At 40.0% G+C, this 21,026-nt stretch overlaps 1 long non-coding RNA gene across 1 annotated transcript in view; it reads left to right on the top strand.

The window, feature by feature from the left end:
• Positions 1–18,517, top strand: part of LOC134471640 (uncharacterized) — a 36,118-nt gene extending 17,601 nt beyond the window's left edge. The window contains exons 2-4 of the long non-coding RNA XR_010041148.1: positions 11,149–11,521; positions 12,442–12,539; positions 13,163–18,517. This is a non-coding gene — a long non-coding RNA (uncharacterized LOC134471640). The remainder of the gene's footprint in view (positions 1–11,148; positions 11,522–12,441; positions 12,540–13,162) is intronic.
• Positions 18,518–21,026: the final 2,509 nt, after the last annotated feature.

Below are 21,026 nucleotides of genomic sequence, written 5' to 3' on the forward strand. Positions count from 1 at the left end.
TTTAAATGTCTATTTCCGGAGGCTGGGGATTTAGCTCAGCAGTGTAGGCGCCTGACTGGCAAGTGCGAGATTGTGAGTTTGATCCCTGGTACAAATCAATCAATCAATAAATAAATGTTTCCTTTGTATAGCAGAAAGCTCAACAGGGCAAGGTCCGTGTTTGGACATCCAACCCTGTTCACCATAATTTAGCTGACTGCCTGTGAAGCAGGCGAGTGTTTGCCAAAGGAAGATGAACAAGTGGATGGTAACTTGGTCTCTGTGTCAGGTACCAGCAGAATCTCAGGCAGGAAAACTAATCCTTTGCCCTAGTTCTCACCCTAGACTGTGCTAAATGCAGGGTAGAAGAATTCAGATGTCATTGGTGCATTCATCAGACCTCTAGAACAGCAGCCACTCCACCCTTGAGGAAGGGATACAAAAGCTGAGATCTGAAGGAGATGTGGATATTTTAGTTAGCTTTCAGGGAGGGCAAAGGGGTTGGAGGCAAAGGAGATCTTTGTGCAAAGTCCTGAAGGGTACGGCAATTCAGAGCTAAGAGCTGAGAGCTCTAGAACTGACCCTGGGCTCCTAATTTATTCCCCAGTAGTACTACAATTAGCTGCTGTTGACTATATTGGTGAGCATTTATTCATTGTTTTGGTATATAAGAGCCTATACAAATAAGCTTTAGGACTGCTACTTTATTTAATTTTCATAACAAAGAATGTACAAACTCTCACAGGAGAGAAGAAAAATTGACTGACTTGAGCAAAAATCCCAAGGACAGGAAGCCGCATGGCAGCATTTATCCAGGTAGTCGACTCCAGAGCTAGGTGCTGCAGTCTCCTCAGAATAACTCCTCAGGAATGGCTGTTTGCTCCCCCAGTTGCCATTCTCCTGGCCCCCAAGGTCTCTGTTCTGGCAGTGACCTGCAGGGTACAGTTGGCTCCTTAGGAGGTCTCACTTTTCTGGAATGTGCCTCACAGTGTGTGGCTGTCAGGTCCTCATCTGTGACTGCTAGGGTGGACCTGTGGGGATGGAGACTACCACTCGATCCTGTCACTATTTACATCCCAAGTTTTTCCCATAACTCACTTCCCATTTGCTTTCATTACCCATACGTGACTTCTGGACTGTTAATTCCAGGGTTACTGCTTATTTTGTAGATTTATTTGCTCTTCAGTTCTGACATGGGCCCAAGTTCTACTGAAGCACCTATGGGTAGTCCCAGTTAATCATGGCTTGCACCTACCCCTTTTGTTTTGCTATTTAAGTTAATACCTCACCCAGGAAATCATAACTCCTGGACCCTGTTACAGGCCTCCAAGAGGATATGCATGACAGTGTGGAGCCCAGAGGTCATGCTTTGGCCTTCTGTCAGGATAAATCTGGGACACCTTTTTGCCTAGTTGATTTAACCAGGACATACAAAGATGGCATTAGTAAACTGTGGTGGGTAGGTGGGGAAGATAATGGTAGAAGTGCATGACCTTTCCTGGGTATTAATATCCATTCAACCAATCAATAGTTACTGATCACTGACTTGTATACCACGCACAGTGCTAAATATTAGAGATTTAGTCTCTGCCTCACGTGGGAGCAGGGTTGGTAATGAACACTCATCAGTATGCTTTCTTCCCTCTCCTTACTTTCCAGTAACGCACAAACTATACACCACATGAGAAGTGCTTCTTCCCTCATTTTGGATTAGCCTGGTGATTCACTATTTCCATCTCTCACAGGCAAGAGAATGGTAAACCCTCATTTGGTCTGTGCTGTTGTTTAGTATACAACATGGTCCTGGTGCACTGTAGCGCACAAATGTGAAAAACTCTTCTACCATTTTGCCATGATGAAGGAAGTCAGAAAAAAATTAAGCTTTGTAGAAAGGTAAACCTCATCAGTACATTACAGGACCTAAATCAACTACTTTTGAAAATTTGCTCTCCTTCTGGGACTTTTCAGTTACACAATCCAATAAGTCTCCTTGAAATTTTACGAATATGTGAGTGGAATCTTTCATTGCTTGAAACCCTGAAAACTAACTGATATAAGAAGTTTAAGTCTGAAGGCCCAATACCATTTCTCCTTCTCTGAAGAGGAACATTCCTTGGCAGGAGAGAAAGAGAAACACTGTCCCACCAGTCTGATGAACCCCCTGATGAACAGGTCTGCATGGCAGGGATGTTAGTTGTCTTTCAATATTCATTCAGTTTCTTTCTTAGTAACACAACCCACAATTTTGGCTCTGGGCACACTATTCTTTGTAGTTAGATGCAACTAAGTTTTAGCCAGTGGTACAAAAACAGTGTTTTAAGTGCAATTTCAGAGAAATGCCTTTAAATGGAGAGATTGTGGTTTTTTTCCTTCCGTGTCTGGCTGAACGGCTGACTGCTTACACAGGAACTGAGGCAGCCCTCCTGGGCCATAAAGGAGATCCATGAACTGAGAAGGAACTAAAGGAGCTTGGGTCCCTGGCACTGAGGAGCAACGCTCAAGCTACGTACTACTTAACTCTGGGTTTCTTTTGCCCAACATAGAAATACTCTCTATAATCTATTCCTATTTTTGAAAACAACTTGGAGACTTTCTGTAGACATGGCAATACAGAGAATCTTTTCCAAGGGGATTTGAAGCTGGGAAAATAGAAACTGGAAGCTGTTGGGTTGCACAACAAGGACCAAGTCCTCCAGAGACCAAAGTGAACACAAAATGAAGGAGATACAGGGGCTGGGGATTTAGCTCAATGGCATAAGCGTCTGCCTTGCAAGCATGCAGTCATGAGTTCAATCCCTGGTACAAAAAAAAAAAGAAATCAAAATGAAGGACATACACAATGATGACATTGTTTGAACTCCTAGATCCTGCCGTATCAAGAGCCAAATATTGCCAGTCAGTATTACTGTGTTGCTTACCACCAGAATAATTAACCGACTCTCCCTAGAGTTAGGAGTGGTTCTAACACTGTCCCAACCTCTCAGTTATATACACTACTTCAGGCTTTCCCCACTTTTGGCCTCCCTATTAGGCCAAACTGAGTTGGATTTCATTCATTGCTATCAAAAGATTCCTGACAGGGGCTGGGGATTTAGCCCAGTGGCTTAAGCACCTGTCTGGTAAGCGTGAGGTCATGAGTTCGATCTCCGGCACAAAAAAAGAAAAATTCCTGGCAAATAGAACACAAATAATCATAACATATATGAAGTGAGGTAAGCACTAAAAGAAACAGAAAGATTATGGGGAGTGTATAATAAGCCTCCTGTTATATTAGAGTGGGCTGCTCTGAGAAAGGACATTTTGTAAGAAAGCTAGAAGAGGGCCAGTTAACTAGGAAATGAGTACCACATAGAGAGAAAGAGTGGTTTTGGCAGAAGTAAGCACCGTTTTCTAAGGACCTGTCAAAAAGTAAGCAAGTAACTTAGTGTACTTATGAGAAGGAGAGAGAGCTGGACCCAACAAGCTAAGAGATAGAATTTGGCCAGAAAAAGCTTTTGGCTCTCCGATCATATCCAGACTAGTGATTGGTATAAAATGCATTTCACACCACACAAAAACAGCTTGGTGGGAATGCAGTAGTAGTGCAAAGAGGGGGAGATTATTTGGAGTCTGGCCTCCAAACCTTCTAGACAGAGGCAGTAATCTCCTTAGTGTCCCTCCTACAACTGTCCTTTCTTCCTCAAACTGATTTCCCACTCAACTACCTTGAGAGAAAGTTCTATATATCATGTTGCTCTCTAAATTCTCTGGCTTCCCACTGTGCCCAGGAAGATACAAATGTTCATATAAATCCCAGCCCCTCCAGGATCTGCCTGCACCTGCAGCCCATCCCTGAGTCTCACCGCCCTCTTCCTCCATGTCTCCTTGTCTGCCATATTGGTACTGTTGTTGCCTCTGTGGCAAACACTTGCCCCCACATACACCATCCTCGCTAATGCCTACTTTACTGCACTACATCCATCCTTCCATTCAATTGCCTCTAAAGACTAGGTTGGGTCCCTTAGTCTGTTCTCACAGCACCTGTGCCTTTGAGCTCCATGGGGGCTTTTCTGTAACGTGGTATCAAACAGTAGTTCCAGAAACAAGAAAACCAAGCAATAACTGTCGAGTTTCTGTGTGTTCTTGGAACAAGAGAAAAAGAAAAAGGAAGAAAGATTTTTTATAACAGTATATATGTGCTGTTCATGGAATTCCATTTCTCATCTTCAAGAAGTGCTCACTGAGCATACAACTATTTCTTCTGAAGCAAAAGCATAGGTTATTTCTAAAATGTCTCCCAAAGCTGACACCTTGTCCTCTCCTTGCCTCCAGGCCTAACTTTGCCTCTGTCACATTTTTAGAATCGTAGGGCTACGGCACATCAAACCAGATGATAATAGTCTAGGCTTTAGAGACAGACAATTTAGCTCAGTGCTAGTGTACTGCTTGTAGTAGGCTCAGAAATAGAGTCCCTCTCCTCATGATGTCCAGTGTGGTCTGGGCAACAGACATAAGTAGGTGATCTCAATTTAATGGGCAGACTATGGATATGCAGACTGCCACAGAGACAGTGACACTGACTAATAATAGACCCGAAGGTTCCTACAGCTGAAGGATCACCTTAAAACCTTAAAGGGATAACATGCATAAAACACAAAACACACTGCCTTTAAAAGAATCACTCAATAAATGATGTCCCTTAAATTATCTCATAAGGCCAGAATTCAGGGTTCTTATTCTATCTGTGCTGTCAAAATCTGAGTGATTCTTTCCTCTTCCAGGCTGAATTTTCACATAACCCTATGTAGTGTGTAGTAATTGAAACAATAGACTATTGTCATCTTTGCCCTTGTTCACAGTAAAGCTGGACAAGAAATGATTACTATATTAGCACAAACCCATGACTACACTAAGAGATGCAGGAATGCCTCAGAGAACATTTTGGGTTGATAGAAGGCTAAGATCATTACTTAATATATGAAGAACAAACTGTCCACATTAACACTGTAATTTTTGTGTTCAATGTCATCTAATTTTTATCTAGTAGTCCATTTTTACTCTGTTAACACTGTTATTTTTGGCTTGCAGTTCCAACAATATTAATCCTTCTACTTCCTTAGAAATCTTGATGATTCCCTCCTAACCAGAACTAGAAGCATGATCATGTCCTAAGCTTCAAGTCTCAGATGGTCCCTTTCTCTTAGTTCTTTGCTTTCTTCATACTTCATTACTGAGATGATCACTTCAGATCATCCTTACCAATGGTTCTCCTTATTGTAGGAGTTGTTATCATTGATGAGCACAACATCGCTGGTGGGGAAATTACTTACTCATAATCTGACACATGGTGGTTAATATCATCATGTTTGGAAATTGGAGTATCGGGGGCTGGGGATTTAGCTCAGCAGCATAAGCGCCTGCCTTACAAGCAGGCAGTAGTGAGTTCGATCCCCGGTACCAGTAAAAAGGAAAAAGACAAAAAACAAAAACAAAAAAAGATATTGGAGTATCATTTCATCATCTTTCTAAACATTTGAGCCGTTAAGTTGTAACATGTATTCCTATATATTTCTAATGCATCTCTTAAAATATCTCAAATGTGGATTACACAAAAAAATCATTTCTATGGTAGACAGAATCCTAAGAATTACTGTCAGTGGTCTTCATGCAGAAAGAAAACCAAGGTCATGGGAGGGAAAATCCAAGAACACAGAGAAAAAATGTTTTCAGTGTTGGATATTTCACGCAGAGCTTTCACCCTGAGTTATAACTCCAGCCCATATTTACTATTTCATTTTGAGACAGGTCTCACTAGATTGCCTAGGCTGGGCTCAAATTTACAACCCTTGCCTCAGTTTCACAGCGGAGTTAGAGGATGGACCCTCACACCCAGGTCAGCTGGTACTTTCTTTTTGAAAGGAAATGCTTGTCGTTTATCCTTGTTCCATTACTGTTTATCTAGAGTGTGAGCAGGTGACTTGTTAGTATCACAGGTCCATGAATAGAGAGGAATTGTGACCATAACGTAATCATACTCAGGAGTCTTAAGGCCCCCTGACTTAGCTAACAGTATTTTGAACTCTGGAGCTGATGAGATTTAGAAGAGATTTGAACTGTTAACTTATGGTAAGAAAGAAAAAGATCTTGTCAGCTTTCAGAGGAAAATATGTATTTTACACATGGGATAGCTGTGGACATTGGGACCAGTCAAAATTATACTTGAATGGCCTGCAACCTAGTACAACTGTCTGCCTGTGAAGTGTGAGTGAAATCTATGAATAATGGTATCAGTCCTAAGGCTGGGGATTTAGCTCAGTGGCTTAAGCACCTGCTGTGCAAGCATGAGGTCGTGAAAAACAATAACAACAAAAAATCAGTCCTATGACTTTGGTGTATTATGTATCTTTCTCCTAAACCTCCTCTTTTTGTGAACAAGATTTATTGAGAGACACAACAATAGGTTTGTGATTTATTATGGCATCCAATCTAGAACAAATCCTTACCACCTTAAACCTGTTCCTAAATTAACCAACCAAAATCCAAATCTTATAACATGTTCTTTCTGACACTCTTTCGTTAAGATGCTTCCTGACCTTCTTGATAAATGTTGTCCCATTCTTCAGTGATTCATAAAATCACCTTGTTCCACTACAAGTGTGTTCTTGGTAGTCAGTTTTATGTTACTTTAATTTTCAAAAATGAAAAATCTTCATATAGGCACCTATAATTTTCTAATGCAAGTTATAAAGCTTGACTAACTTGAATGGATCTAGAGAACAAATTGATGATTGATCCTGTAGCTCATCTCATAGTTCAGTATCTGTGCTAACTCAGCTTTACTTTCCAGTATATTTAATTTCTTGGGAAGTCAAACAGCATCAACTATTTGGTTTATATGACAGCCATGTGTCACTTAATGGCAAGAATATGTTCTGAGAAATGTATTGTTGGGTAATTTTGTTGTTGTACAAACATCATAGATTTTACTATAGTGTGAGTTAGTCATTTGACATGCAATCAAGAGTCATAGTGAACATGAAATATCTAGGGCTTCTTCTAGCAGCACAGCATGCTATTTTACAGTTAACTTTTTCTTTTTGTCAGTAGGAGGAATATATTCCAAAATATCGAACAAATTATAGTGTAATACATACAAAACCTGTAATATAGTCATTTACTGCCCTTATTATTAATATACTGTACATAATTGCATGTGCTAAACTTTTATGACTGTTAGGTCAGTGGGATTGTTTACAACATCACAGAAAATATGTGAGTAAAGTTTGTACTAAGTAATGATAGCTATAGTGTCACTAGGCAATATGAATGCTTCAGTCCATGAAAATCTTATGTTGGTCATTGTTGATCAAATTGTCATTATATGCTTAGACTTGAGAGATTTAGGAATTGCTAGTTAAACAGAAAGAAAATAATCCTTTGTCCCTTACTAATGATCAAAAGCTACAAACTAAAAGTCATGCTTAGAAAACTTTAGCCAAGATCATAATAATTTCTATTATTGAGCATTTACTGTATGCCAGTATCATATGAAGTACTTTATATAATTATTTAATTTAGTTCATCTAAGACTTCCTAAGTTTGAGATGCATATGCATAACAGAATATCCAACTAAAAATAGGTCAAGCAATGAAGAAAACGTGCTATATCATAGTCCCATGATGTCCTTAGTGCAGAGATTCCTTTGCTGTCTTGATTCAGAAAATGTTTTTCAGTTACACTCCTGTTATGCTACACAACTTTCAAGAATTTTACTGTCCATTACCTCTTACAGAAATGCTATAAAAATATAACAAAACACAAAAGAAAAAATGAGCCCCACAGTTCAAGCCTCATAAATGACTAGTACTAGCATTCTGGTTTATTGTTTTCTTGTAGTTTTTCAAAGTATACATAATGTACAAAAATTCAATTTCCTTTCTCTCTTTATTTTTGTTTTTTTGAGATAGGTCTTGAATTCACTATGTAGCCCAGGCTGACTTTGAACTTAAGGAGAAAACATGTCTCTTTAAGCCAAGTGATGAACGCAGTGCATTCCTAATAAAAGTAACAAATGATTTTTTAGCATTATAAGCCTATTGTAATATTAATATATTATACAAGTAGTCCACAGTTATGCAATAGTAAACAAGCACATAGAAGAAAACAAAATTCTGAGAATGAAGAATAATAAAGATGGACTATCTCAGATATTATAAAGCTACAGTAATTAAAACATATGATAATGATGCATGAATAAATTGACATATTAACAGAAAAGACTACAGAGTTCAGATTAGATACAAAATAGATATATAAATACAGCTGATAACGATATTTGTTAGAGAATTCAGAATGTGTTTAGATCCACATATCATGTTTACACTAAAATAAATTCTGCATAAGTGAATGACTGTGGGAATAATAAAATCACAAGAGTATAAGAAAAAAATCACACGATAATTTAAAATAAATCTTCTTATGGGGGAAATCCTTTCTGAGCACAAACAAAAGTAGGGAGAATGAAGCCCAGATTAAAAACAAGTTATAAATTCTACCCTTAAAAATTTAAAAATCTATATGGAAAAATAAATCTGCTTATGAGTCTTATCAAAACCTAAACTGAGAAAAAACATGTACAATTTAAATCACAAAAGTTCACAGAAGGCTGAGGCAAGAGTGGAGGATCACCTGGACCACTTTCCTTGAATAAAGAACAATTGTCTCCATTTTAGCTAAACCTGGCCTCATCTCCAAATACTGATGTGTACAGAGCTGGCTAAGCTATTTCCTTTTCCCTTTATTTGGCTCTAAGTAATGTAAATTGGGCTAGCTGAGGTGCCCGTGCATAATCCCTGAGGCTAGATGACAGTTGTTGTTTTCTCACCCCAGGGTCTCCATAAGCATGGTTGAGCTGGGTGGGACTGACAGAGCCACTAGGGCTGTCTACTGGGTCGAGCCTTTTGAGATAAAGGGCTGTAACTTCCTGGGGTGGAAAAGTTTGCACATCAGAATCTAAAGCACCAGAGCCAAAACATTAAACACTACCTCAGTTGTGTTATGCAGATTGGTCTTTCTGCATATTTCTCTGCATATCGCAGAGGAACTTTTAGTGCTCTTAGCTAGCTATACCTGCTCACAGTACTCACGTATCTCCCGCCATTCTCATAGTCACTCAGCCTCAGGCCACTTCCTTCTTCATGAATTAATAAAATCTGGGTTAAGCCTTGAATCAAAGCCATCATTCTGTTGAGTCCTCTTTCTGGCCAGACTTAGGAACCCTTCGCCTCCCATAATTATAAATATGTCATAGTGCCTTTATTGTCACCATGGTTTGCATTGGAAGTGGTAGATTGTAATTAACTGACTAGAATTGCAATAATGTTTGCAATTAACTGACTAGAATTGCAATGACGTTTCCATGGGATTACAAATATAAACTTCTTACACTGTGATAAGGATGAAAAGGAATCTCTACACAGGAGGATTACTTGGGCCAGCCTGGGTTTTATGGTGAGGGACCAGACTGAACTTCATAGCAAGATCCTGTTTATATTAGCAAAGATAAAATAATTTGGTGACATATTATTAACGGGATCTGGGCAAATAAGCACTGCTATGCTAGCAGGAATGTAACTGATGCAATTTTGTAGAGTAAGTATAAAATTTTCACATACAAATATTCACTCACCCAGCAAGTCTCCTTCTGGACTTCCATCTTCCTGCTACACTAAATCACTTCTAGGTTATTTGTAATACTTATTATAACGTGAATCCTATATAACTACCTTCTTTTACTCTATTATTTAAAAGATAATGATAAGAAATGTCTGCACATACTCAGTACAGATGCAATTTTTAAAAGGGTTAGGTTAGGGTTAAAATATTTTCGGTCTGCATTTATTGAACTCCACAGAGGCAGAACGTGTGAACATGAAGGGTTAACTATACAGACAAACTTTCTTCAGAAGAACATATAAGAAACTGGTAACAGTTGGCTTTGAGAATAAAAAGTATCTCATTTCATTCTACCCTTTGAATTTTGAATGCAGTATCAGTTATAAAAGTTAACTAAAACTAAATTATACTGAGGGAGGTCCTTGGAATTACAACAAAACAAAATGAGAAAACCTAGCTTGACTTTTAATAAGGCAATCCAAAGAAGAATAAAAGAAATATCTCAGCAAGAGGTTAATAACCAGGTCCTATTTTTTCCCCCAAAATCTCCAATTGTTAGGGAGTCTGGACTTTCTACTTCCCATGCCAGTCATGAAGTAGAGAATTAACCAGTGCTAAAATTTCCCTGGCAGGTGAAACCAGGTCTAGAGTTTCCCTCTTCTCCTTCCCATTGTTTGCTAGCAATGGAGATTAGACTGGCCAGTGAATGAAGGACTGGAAGCCTATTGATTCTTTAGCAAATATGAAATTCAATGAAAAAAACTATTGGAACCCAAAGTATTGGGTCCGTCATTACATAACCTTATGTTACCATCCCTGTGTGGCACAATCCTTGATCTCTTTCTTGGCTGTGCTCCAGCGACTAGACACTGAGGACTACGAGGACTAGGAGGCAGTATGGGTAAGGTCCACTACAACAGAGAGCTTGTCTTTACAGTGTTATTTTCTTTCTTTCTCCTCTAAAAGTTAAAAGAGATATGTTTACTCTTAAGTGGCAGACGGGTTGTCCCTTGGCTTTAGGAAAATTTATGAGAAGGTAACTTTAGCATCATTTGGTTTTGAAGAAGAAAAAATAGGCAACTGTCTGTATCTTAATTCCTCCAGATCCCAAAATTTGACCAATTTTTTTGAGCAAAGGCCATTTCTGCTGCAGCTTGTCTTGTTTTGTATGTCTGTCTGTGTGTCTATTTGGTCTAACTGTTGTCCTTATGTTTACCCAAATCTAACAAAACATTCTCTCCTAGGAACCCCTTCTATGAGCCCAAAATGGACAAAGGGATTTAGACCATTATTTTCATCTCATTGTTATTCTATCTCTTCCTCCTAATCTTATCTCTGTCTCTTAGATTCTCCCAGGAGAAGAACTGACATCTCTGCCAGCCATGGGGCAAACTGAATCTAAATCCAGCATGCCCCTTAGCCTTGTGCTTGATCACTTCAAAGAATTTGAGAGGTGGGCTGAGGGCTACAGGGAGCCTGTTTTCAAAGGAAGACTAATTATTTTTGCTTCTCAGGAGTGGCCAATAGCGACAAATGGCGTCTGGCTCCCCGACTGGATCCTGTGACATGGGTACTGCCCAGGCTGTCCATCAGCGGAGGTGATAGCAACATTAAAAACAAAACCAAAATCACCTGTGCCCGACTTCCAACCCTCTGTGCCAGTTTTACCATCAGTGGAGGACCCCCTGGAAGATGTCCTCTTCCCTCCCCTATATTCCCCTCTTAGAAACCCTTCACCCAACACCTCCCCCCTCGCAGTCCAATCTGGACCTGAAGCAGACCACGGCCAAATTCACCTGACTCCACCATGGCAGCGTCAGCACTCTGCCCCCTTTGGCAGGTTCCCGATCCCCGGAAACCAAGAGACTTGATTATTGTCTAACATCTGTAAGTATTTGGGTTTTTTTTTTTTTTTTTTTTTTTTGCCTGTTTATAATCTGAGTGTACACATTTGTAACTGCAGATAAAATGAGACAGCTTCTGGGGGCCTTTTCCCCCCTTTTGTATTTTAGGGCTTTTGGGGCCCATTCATAACTTTGTTTGGGCTTCGGCCTATTTGGGGCTTTGGCCTGTTTGTGTGGCTCTGGCCCATTTGAGGCTTCGGCCCATTTGTAATTACTTGCAACCTCGGCATGCCTTTTTTTAAAAACGTATTTTTCTTTCTGATTAAAATGTGTGTGTGTGTGTGTGTGTGTGTGTATATATATATATATATTTAAAAATCATATTAACTTTACCAAGTGAAACCAAGCCATACTGTTTTTGAGCCAGTTAAGAAAATTACAGTTTTTAAAGTGTGGCATTTTAAGGTGGTGAAAACACATGAAATGATTCAATATATTTTAGACTACTGAAAGAAAATCACTTCAAGGGTTTTGTTGAAAGTTTTAATGTTGTCTGAAAAGTGAGAGGGAAGGTAATTGACTGGTAATAAGTAAAAAAAAGAGGGACAAAGAAAGTGGTTTTGTCTTCAAGTAAAAATGTCTGGCTGTGCCAGAATGTGAAAGAAGATAGGAAAAGCTCAACTTGAGGGTATATAGTAAGTTGTAGAAAGCTCGAGGAGATATAAATTTTGTCTTGGTTATGTAGTACTGCAAATAACAGGTTTCAAAAGAAGTAAATGTGTTAAAAATTTGACAGTATTAGATCAGTTTTTGGTAGATTTATTCATAAGATTGGTGAACATTTACTGCAAAATGTTTCCATTAAAATGAGATGATACTCCAAAAGGGGGAGGGCAGACTGAAGCCCTTTTTTGTTAAGCATGTAATTTCAGTAAAATGATGGCCTGCCATGTGGCACCCTAGGACAAAAAGCAGTATGCCATCCAGATGAAGCCTGCTCTCTGATCTGGAATGCCAGAACCATGTTTTCCTTTTGTCCCATCCCAACTGAATAACCAGAGGTAAGGAGGTTCCCCAATATCACCAGTTGTTCTCAGTAGCCATTAGGGCACCCCAGAAAACCCACCAATTTGCCCAAGATAGCAAAGATGAGACAATTGGCTAATAAGTTTCCCTCAGGGTTTTCTGAAAAGATTGCAAGAGGCCTATCACATTCATACACTGGTAGCACCTAAAATGCAAGAGCCAATGTTGCCTTTGTAACTCAGTGGGCCCAGACATTAGACAAAAATTGCAAAAGTTTGAGAGATTTGAGGGAATGCCCCTCAGCCAGTTAATAGAGATAGCACAAAAGGTCTTTGAGAACAGAGAGAATTTACAAGAAGCTACCAACAGGAAGATAACCAAGGTGTTAGAATTGCTCTATGAGAGAAAAACTAAAAAAAAAAAAAAAAAAAAAAAAAAAGTACAGGAGTTTCTGGGGGTGGTTGGATACTGTAGGCTATGAATTCTAAATTTTACTGAAACAGCTCATCCTCATATGATTCCATTAAGGGAGACACTCAAAATTCACTGAACTGGATTGATAAATGTGAATAGGCCTCCTAGCAGCTCAAGCGGGCCTTGACAGAGGCCCCAGCCCTGGGACTCCCTGATATTACCAAGCCATTCATTTTGTTCATAGATGGACTCAGGAGCATTGCCAAAGGAGTCCTAACCCAGGACATTGGCCCTTGGAAGAGGCCTATAGCCTACCTCTTCAAAAGACTTGATCCAGTGACAAGAGGATGGCCCCCTGCCTGAGAATGCTAGCTGCTGTGGCAATGTTACTGAAAGAGGCTAAGAAACTCACTTTTGGACAAAAGATTTCTGTGGTGACCTCCCACAGTTTAGAGACTCTTATCAAAACCCCTCCTGAAAAGTGGCTTTCAGTGCCAGAATTCTGCACTATCAAGCCCTGCTCCTAGACCCAAAGTCAGTGGTTTTCAAGGCCTCTTCAGCCTTGAAAACCCAGCCACCCTTATGCCTGACAATGACCCTGAAGTTCAGAGTGTGCCTCTCCAAGAGTGTGCTGATCTCCTAGAAACGCAACAGAATCTACGGGCTGACCTTACTGACCAGCCTTTGGGGAATGCTGATAACTACTTCACCGATGGGAGCAGTTTCATCCAGGATGGCAAACGAGTCACCTGAGGGGCAGTGACTACTGAAAAAGAGGTAGTCTGGGTAAAGCAGTTAGAGCTTGGTACCTCAGCCCAAAAGGCTGAGCTCATTGCTTTGACCAAAGCATTAAAGTTAGCCACCAGGAAAAAAGTAAATATCTATACTGACAGTAGATATGCTTTTGCTACTGTACATGTGCATGGAGCCATCTGTCAAGAGTGGGGTCTCTTAACCTCAGCCAGGAGTAAGATAAAAAATGCTCCCCAAATTTTAAACTTGTTGGCTGCCATCTGGATGCCAAGGAGAGTGGCTATTATCCGCTGTATAGCCCATTGGGCAGGAGATGACCTTGTTATACAAAAAATAATTTGGCAGACGCCTCCACCCAAAAGGCAGCCACAAAATCAGTGAGGATTGAGATAGCTCTGACCTTACTGTTGATCCCACCTACTTTGTCAGAGCCTATTTGCACTTGAAAACACTTGCATCCGACAGCTCAACTTCTGAGCGATCCCTGGGGGTTAATATTGAAGCTAGCCCAGTCTGTGAGCCTCAGATGCCCTCAGTGCCAATTGGTGAACCCAAAACAACTGCAACAAATAAAAACCACTCGCTACATGAGACTATGCCTAGAAAACATTAAGCCTAGACTTCAAAAAATAATAAGTCTTTATAAATAATGATAGATGGATTAAAACTTTACCTACTGAGTCTGAGTCAGCCCTGATAACAGTTTCCCTGATTTGGCCTCCCTTTTATCCATGGGGTCCGACAATGGCCCAGCTTTTATAGCCCAGATAACTCAAAAACTAACCTAAGCTTTGCAGATCAATTGGAAACTCCATTGTGCTTACCAGCCTCAAAGTTCAGGACAAGTAAAAAAGATTTTAAAGACAATAATTACTAATGGCCTTAAAAACTGGCGAGAACTGGGTGAGTCTCCTTTCCTTTTGCTCTTTTATTTCCCCTTTTGAGGCTTTATATGGGAGACCTCTTCCTCTTATCCTTAAGATTTCTAAAGAAAAATTAGCTGATTTGGCTAAACAAGATCTTATTAAGTCCCCCCTAGACTTTTCAGCCAGTTCGGACTTCCATCCACCGGTTATTTCGGTGGCTGCCCACTGTGAGGACAAACACCCTGCTGTGGAGCCTGGACACCGGTCCTTATCAAGAAGCATCACCATGAGCCACAATAGACTATCAAAGTAGCCGAAAAGCCTGCCTGGATTCATCATTCCCACTGCAAGCAGCTCCTGGCTTCCAAAGACGATCAGCCTGCAGATAAGTGGACTGTCGTTCCCTCCAAGGACTCTTTAAAGCTTAAAATTGTCAAATGTAACTGATTATCTTGTGTTCTTCCTTGTAGAGACCCCAAGGAGGCCTCTGTCTGACTTTAAAAAATTGTTATATGATAAAATAGAGTAAATTTAAATGTTGGTTTTCTTTTGCCTTATAGTTAACAGCTTTAATAATGACAGCTGCAAGATATTTGTTAATCCTCCTATTGGGCCTTATATTGTAAACAAGTTGATAAACTATGTCAAAGATCTTAAAAGCTTAAGATTTTAAAGATGCACACAAGGTTATAAACAGATGAGTCAATGATTTGACTCACTAACTAAAATCAGTGGGGAATGTTATAACCTATATATAAAAAAACCCTCGTAAGTCTCCTCGGAGGCAAGAAAAAGATCAAAGGTAACTCTAAGAGCAGAACAGGATGTCTTCCTAATCTAAACTTGCTTGTTGGCAGGGAAACTTGCTTGTTTGCAGGATGTGCCTTCCCCTAGAGGATGTTTGCTGTCTTAGTTACTTTTTACTTGTTGCTGAGACAAAATACCTGAAGCCCAAGTTGAGAAAGGAAAGGTTATTTCTTATAGTTTTTGGAGGTTTCAGTCCACACTCAGTTGGCTCCAAGGCAGGCGGGCATGGCTGGGCCGCAGTTCATGGTGGCTGCAAACAGCAAGCAGGAACCAGCAAAGAGCAAGACACACCTTCTTCCTGCCATTACATCACATCCTGGCTCCACCCCTTTGTGGGTGGAGCACTGACACCATCAATCCAAGCACTATACAATGAACCATCACAAATGAACAATACAAACTCATGAGGTCTGGGGGCCACAGACATAAACCATGACATTTGCCTAATCTAAACTTACTTGTTAGCCCAACCCTTACCTGTACCTTGCTCTTCCCAAGAAATGTTATTGCCGTGTTCCTGTTCTGTAGTGCGCCACAAACCCACTCCTCCTCCTTGCATTGTGAGACCAGCAGCTGTTTGCAGTTTTACAGGATAAAAACCCTGCCCTTTAGCTGTTAGGCGCGTAGTCTTCCATATTGACTACCAGAGGCTGCGTGGCCAGGCCTGGCCTAAAATAAAGCCTTTGCTCCAAATTTCTTAATTTCTTGCTTCCTTGGATTTTATTCCAGGGTCTGAGCTACCACAGTCTCTAATCATAATTATGATGATTTGCACTTTACAAATGAGGCAACTGGAGCATGGACAGGTTAACTAAGTTTTCCAAAGTTATCCAATGTATACATGGTAGAACTCAGGTTGAGTCTAGATAATATAGCCACACAGGTTATCCTCTCATCAAAATACATGGCATTCTACATTGTCATGGTTTTTCACATAGTATGATCATAACATGAAAAAACGTTTCGCTAAATCAATCTCATCCTAAAACTCAAATCACAGGGAATGTGGATATCTTACTTGCTTCCTTTAATTAATGTTGCCAATATTGCTGATCACTGTTGTGAAAACAACACACACACACAAATGCCTACATAATTATATAGCTACAAGAGCTACACAATATCAATGTTCCTAAAAATATATATTAGTTCTACTTATCTTGTACCCCTCATTTTCTACCTCCCTCAGAAACAAAGCTCTGTTCCATTTAACCTATGTATCAGCTTATACTAAGAAACAACATAAACAAAACAGGAGTGCAAAGTGACTTGTAATGTTGCGTGAAAGTTCCCAAGCCAGAGCCAAACCCTGCTGAAGGGCAGACTCTGCGCTGAGGAGATAAGAAGGCAACATCTAATCTTTATGCCAGCAGACTGTCATGGGATAATTCCACAAAAGCAACAGCCCTGAATTAGGGAGGAGTTCAGGCTATAAAGAATTTAGAAGTGGGAGGTACAGAGCAAGGGACAAAATGTTACATGATTGGATACATACATTGAGTTATATTGACAGAAAAGCTAGTCTTGAAACAATAGAACAGTCTGGAAACACGGGGAGGGGGCCTTACAGAGTAAGCACATTAAGGGCATTACCATAATATAGAAATGTTCCGGAGAGAGGGTCTTTACTGAATGAGCACAGGTAGGGTGTCCTTGAATCAGCGCAGGGTGCCTTAAGATGCAGACAGTTACTCTTAACGTAGTGCTCATCCGAGGTATGCAGCTGGGCTATAGACACTGTCAAGGTCAGCTGAATTTAGCAGAAACAGCAGAACAGCAACTTGGCCAGAGACCTCTAACTGATCATGAAATAACTATAAGTCTGCTACTTTACACAAGCATTTTTACATTATAATTGTGCCCAACACTAATACCAAGTGTCATCGAATACCAGGTATTCTTGTTCACAGCTAAATGATGCTATCATCCTGCTTTCCTGCAGACACGCATAGAATGCTGAGAGAACTTCTTGTTAATGAGATAGCTATTTCTAAGAGTCATGAGTTTATGAAAGAAAAGTATCGGATAATGCTTATTCAAAAGCTAACATGAAGAAAGACCAACAAAAGAAGGAAAGCAGTTTAAAATTGACAAAGACTTTCGTTCTTAAATCTCAGAAATAATCAGACAGTTCAAAAGCTTTTCACTTTGAATCTTCTGGAGAAGAAATTGAAAACTGGAAGTTAGTTAGGCAGCAGCACAGTGGAAAGAGGACACATAGCTCCTAATTCCTGGTCATGATTTACTCCTACTAGACAGAGAAGACTCAAATTAGGGCATCCTCATCATTCTGTTTCTTGTTCCCATTTAGAAATTGCTATGGTTTTTTTCTTTGTGCTACTTTGCTAGCCTCTTTGAAGCTTCTCTACCACTGGTAAAACAGAATGACTCTTGAGAACCAGAATTACAGAGCCCAAAGCCAAGCAGGTTTGGAGGCCAGGCTGCTGCATATTTCCATGACTCTATCATCTACCAGCTTATGAGCATAAACTTACTACAGTCTTTAGCTTTAGCCTCTTGGGAACAATGCTGAATATGGTAAGACTAGCTGTGTAACAATTTGGGAAATATTGAAGTGTGTAAATTAAGTGCCTGACACAGTAGGTAAAAACAAGGAGATTTATTATTAGCAGCATATATTTCTCTAATTTATCTGTTAACAATCTTCCTCCTTTTTCATTCTTCAAATTACTGCATATGTAAGCACTTAACATGACCACAAATGCATACTAATTTAAGAATCATTAAGAATGTACAGAAAAGTATAGTAAATAACAGCGCACCACCAATACAGTGCTAGCCAGGTGTGGTGGCACATACCTGTACCTCCAGCACTTAAGAGGCTAAGAATGAGGGTAGCAAGTTCAAGTCACAGTGAAGCAAATTAGCAAGACCGTGCCTCAAAAGCTAGAATATAAAAGTGCTAAAGATGTAGCTCAGTGCAAAGGCCTTGAGTTCAGTCTTCAGTGCCCCTAAATATATATTGCTGTTTTACATGTTTTTAACTTTATATAAATGGTAACAGATTGTCTGTAACATTTTATAACTTACCTCTCTGAGATTCTCTTTTTGAGATTTATGCATGTTCATATATATAACATTGATATTTAAATATTTTATTTGATTGTAAGAACCTACCATAATATATTTCTGTATTCTCCTGCTGATGGAAATTTGGGTTGTTTTCATTTTTTCACTATTATGCAAATACTGCAAATGTACATCCTTCTCACATGTGTTTCTTTGAGTAATTATTCTCCAGGTACAAATCCAGGGCAGAGTTACAGATTTCATAAGCTAAGCTACAGATATCTTAAACATTACTAGTAACCATCAAATTGTGTTTTCAACATTGTAGCATTTTGTTGTTGCTTTTGCTTGTGTGCCTTTCTAGGTTCTCCATTTTTTTAAACATAACATTTATTATGTAACTTGGTGGTTTGTAATACATTTGCAGAGTTTGACAACCATCACCAAACCTAATCTTAGAACATTTTAGTGACATGATGTTATTTATAAGTATGCATATACAGAAATCTACAAAGCTGATTTTGTGTATTCTGTAATATAACCATGGAAATCCCTTGGGGAGTGCAAGTTTGTAGAGTTTTCTTTGCATAAAATCTGAAGTATGGAATAAATAGCTGGAAGAAACATTCTTAATTACATTATAAAACTACTTTAGTGCAGAGTCCTGTTATTTGCTAATAAAAAACTTTCATCCTTATTTATTTACCATAGAGTAAAATGACTCAGAACTCTATTTGAAGAGAACGGGAGGAATCCCACACCAGATAAGTGGCAGATTTCTACAAAGCAATTCTTAACCATGCCAGAAGGAAAAGGAGATTTGAAGAGGGCAGATGGAGGAGTAAAGAGCTGTGAAGCCAGCACACTGGCAAAGGAGAAGGGAGGGCAACCATCCTATAATTTTTTCCAAGCTAAGCTATTGAGGTTTTGTCAAGTAATTTTCATGCACTGAGTTATTAATTAGTGATATTTAACAAATATGACTCATCCCATTTCAAACTTAAGGTCTTGATAATGAAGATTGCTAAGTATAATTTTAAATTATACATACACATATATGAATGTTGTTCTTATTCAGCCACTACATGTTTAACATTGATTAAATCTTTCCATTTGGGTCCCATAAGAGACACAGATTCATGGACAACAGTGCTGGTTTTCCTAGGTTGCCTTTTAGTCGTTAGCTTAAGGGCATCACTGTCCAGCTGCTGTAGGTTCATTTCATTGGGTACTTGGCCACTTTCTAAAATGTTCTCCTTTCACTGCCAGCTACCCACAGGGAAGGTATGGTCGCATAAGGAAGACAGTCACAAAGGCGTGAGATCGCCGAGACAGACACCCTGAACCCTACCACAGAGACACAGCCTGGCAACAGCTGGACCCGGCCTCGGGGCAGCTGTGCCTCCTACCATCCTCAAACTGAACCCGAAGTTGAAAACAGCCCACCTCGACAGCATGATGTTCATTTCTTTCTCCACCTGGAGCTTTATCTATGTGTTATTATTTTTTAACCCACAAGTTGCATAGGTAAAGCGTCTGAGCCATTCTACATCCCACAACACCACAGCCTCAACTTGAATCCTCCAGCAATGTGGCTGTGAACCTCCCTTTGACCTCTGGTGTGCAGGGTCCTGGGCAGACAGGGGGCTTGCACAAACCTCCCTCCAAAAATGTAGTAAATAGCTACCATACTCAGCAAGTCGTGGAGTTCAGGAATGAGTTGCAGTGGGTGCAAAAGCCCAAGGACATTTCTATGGTTAGTGGCATCACACCCTAGGCAGTAAAACTGATCTGCTGCAGGCCAACTAAGGGACTGGTACTGAGGTACAAAACAGGCCTGAATTGCCCGGACAAGGATTAACTCCAGCAAACAACCTGTTGGATTCGAGGTAGAAAGCAAGTGATATGCAAAAGAAGGAGAAAGCACACCCAAATTTCTCTTTCGTTGCTCAGCTCAAGGAGAAGAGGCCAAGCTTTAACCTCATCCCAAATGAGGCACAATAATCTGGGAGTTGTTGGCCCATAAACAGGCAAAATCATACCCTCTTGCCTGAACTCAAGTGTAACAGAAAGTCCACAAAAACCACTGTTCCACTAAAGTGGTTTCAAAGTGGGCACTACCAGATGGCATTTCCTGCTTTTCTAGGTTATGACCCAACTTGTCAGAGGGAGAGGGCCATGCTCTTGCATCCTCCCTGCTACCACTTCCCTCCTCACCCACGCCCACAGTGAATTAACTGCTTACACACTTCTCTGTCTTCAGTGTCCACTGTGAGTTGCACTGTAGCTGGAAACCAGGCTGGCATCTTTCTCTCTCTGATGTATTCCCTACATGTTGCAAGAGTTCTAAGAATAGGGTTATGATCAAATACACACCTGCACTTGGCTCCTTCCCAACCCCCAATTGCAGATGAAATGTGTCTAAACCCCAATAATAATGCTAGCCACATAGATATGTGTGAGGAACTACCTCACTGAATCCTAAAACTAACCCTTCCAAGGAAGCCTCATTGTCTTTATTTTAGATAAGAATGCTAAGACGCAGGAAGTTTGGGTGTCAACTTTGTGTGTGCTATAGAGAGGAATGAGGTGGGATTCAAATCCAGGCAGTGAGATTCTGCAGCAGTGGTGTACATGGTATGAGAGGGCACA

This window comes from Cavia porcellus, unplaced genomic scaffold (assembly GCF_034190915.1).
Source record: "Cavia porcellus strain 051 isolate PalLab524CR breed Dunkin Hartley unplaced genomic scaffold, mCavPor4.1 scaffold_19, whole genome shotgun sequence".
Lineage (NCBI taxonomy): Eukaryota > Metazoa > Chordata > Mammalia > Rodentia > Caviidae > Cavia > Cavia porcellus.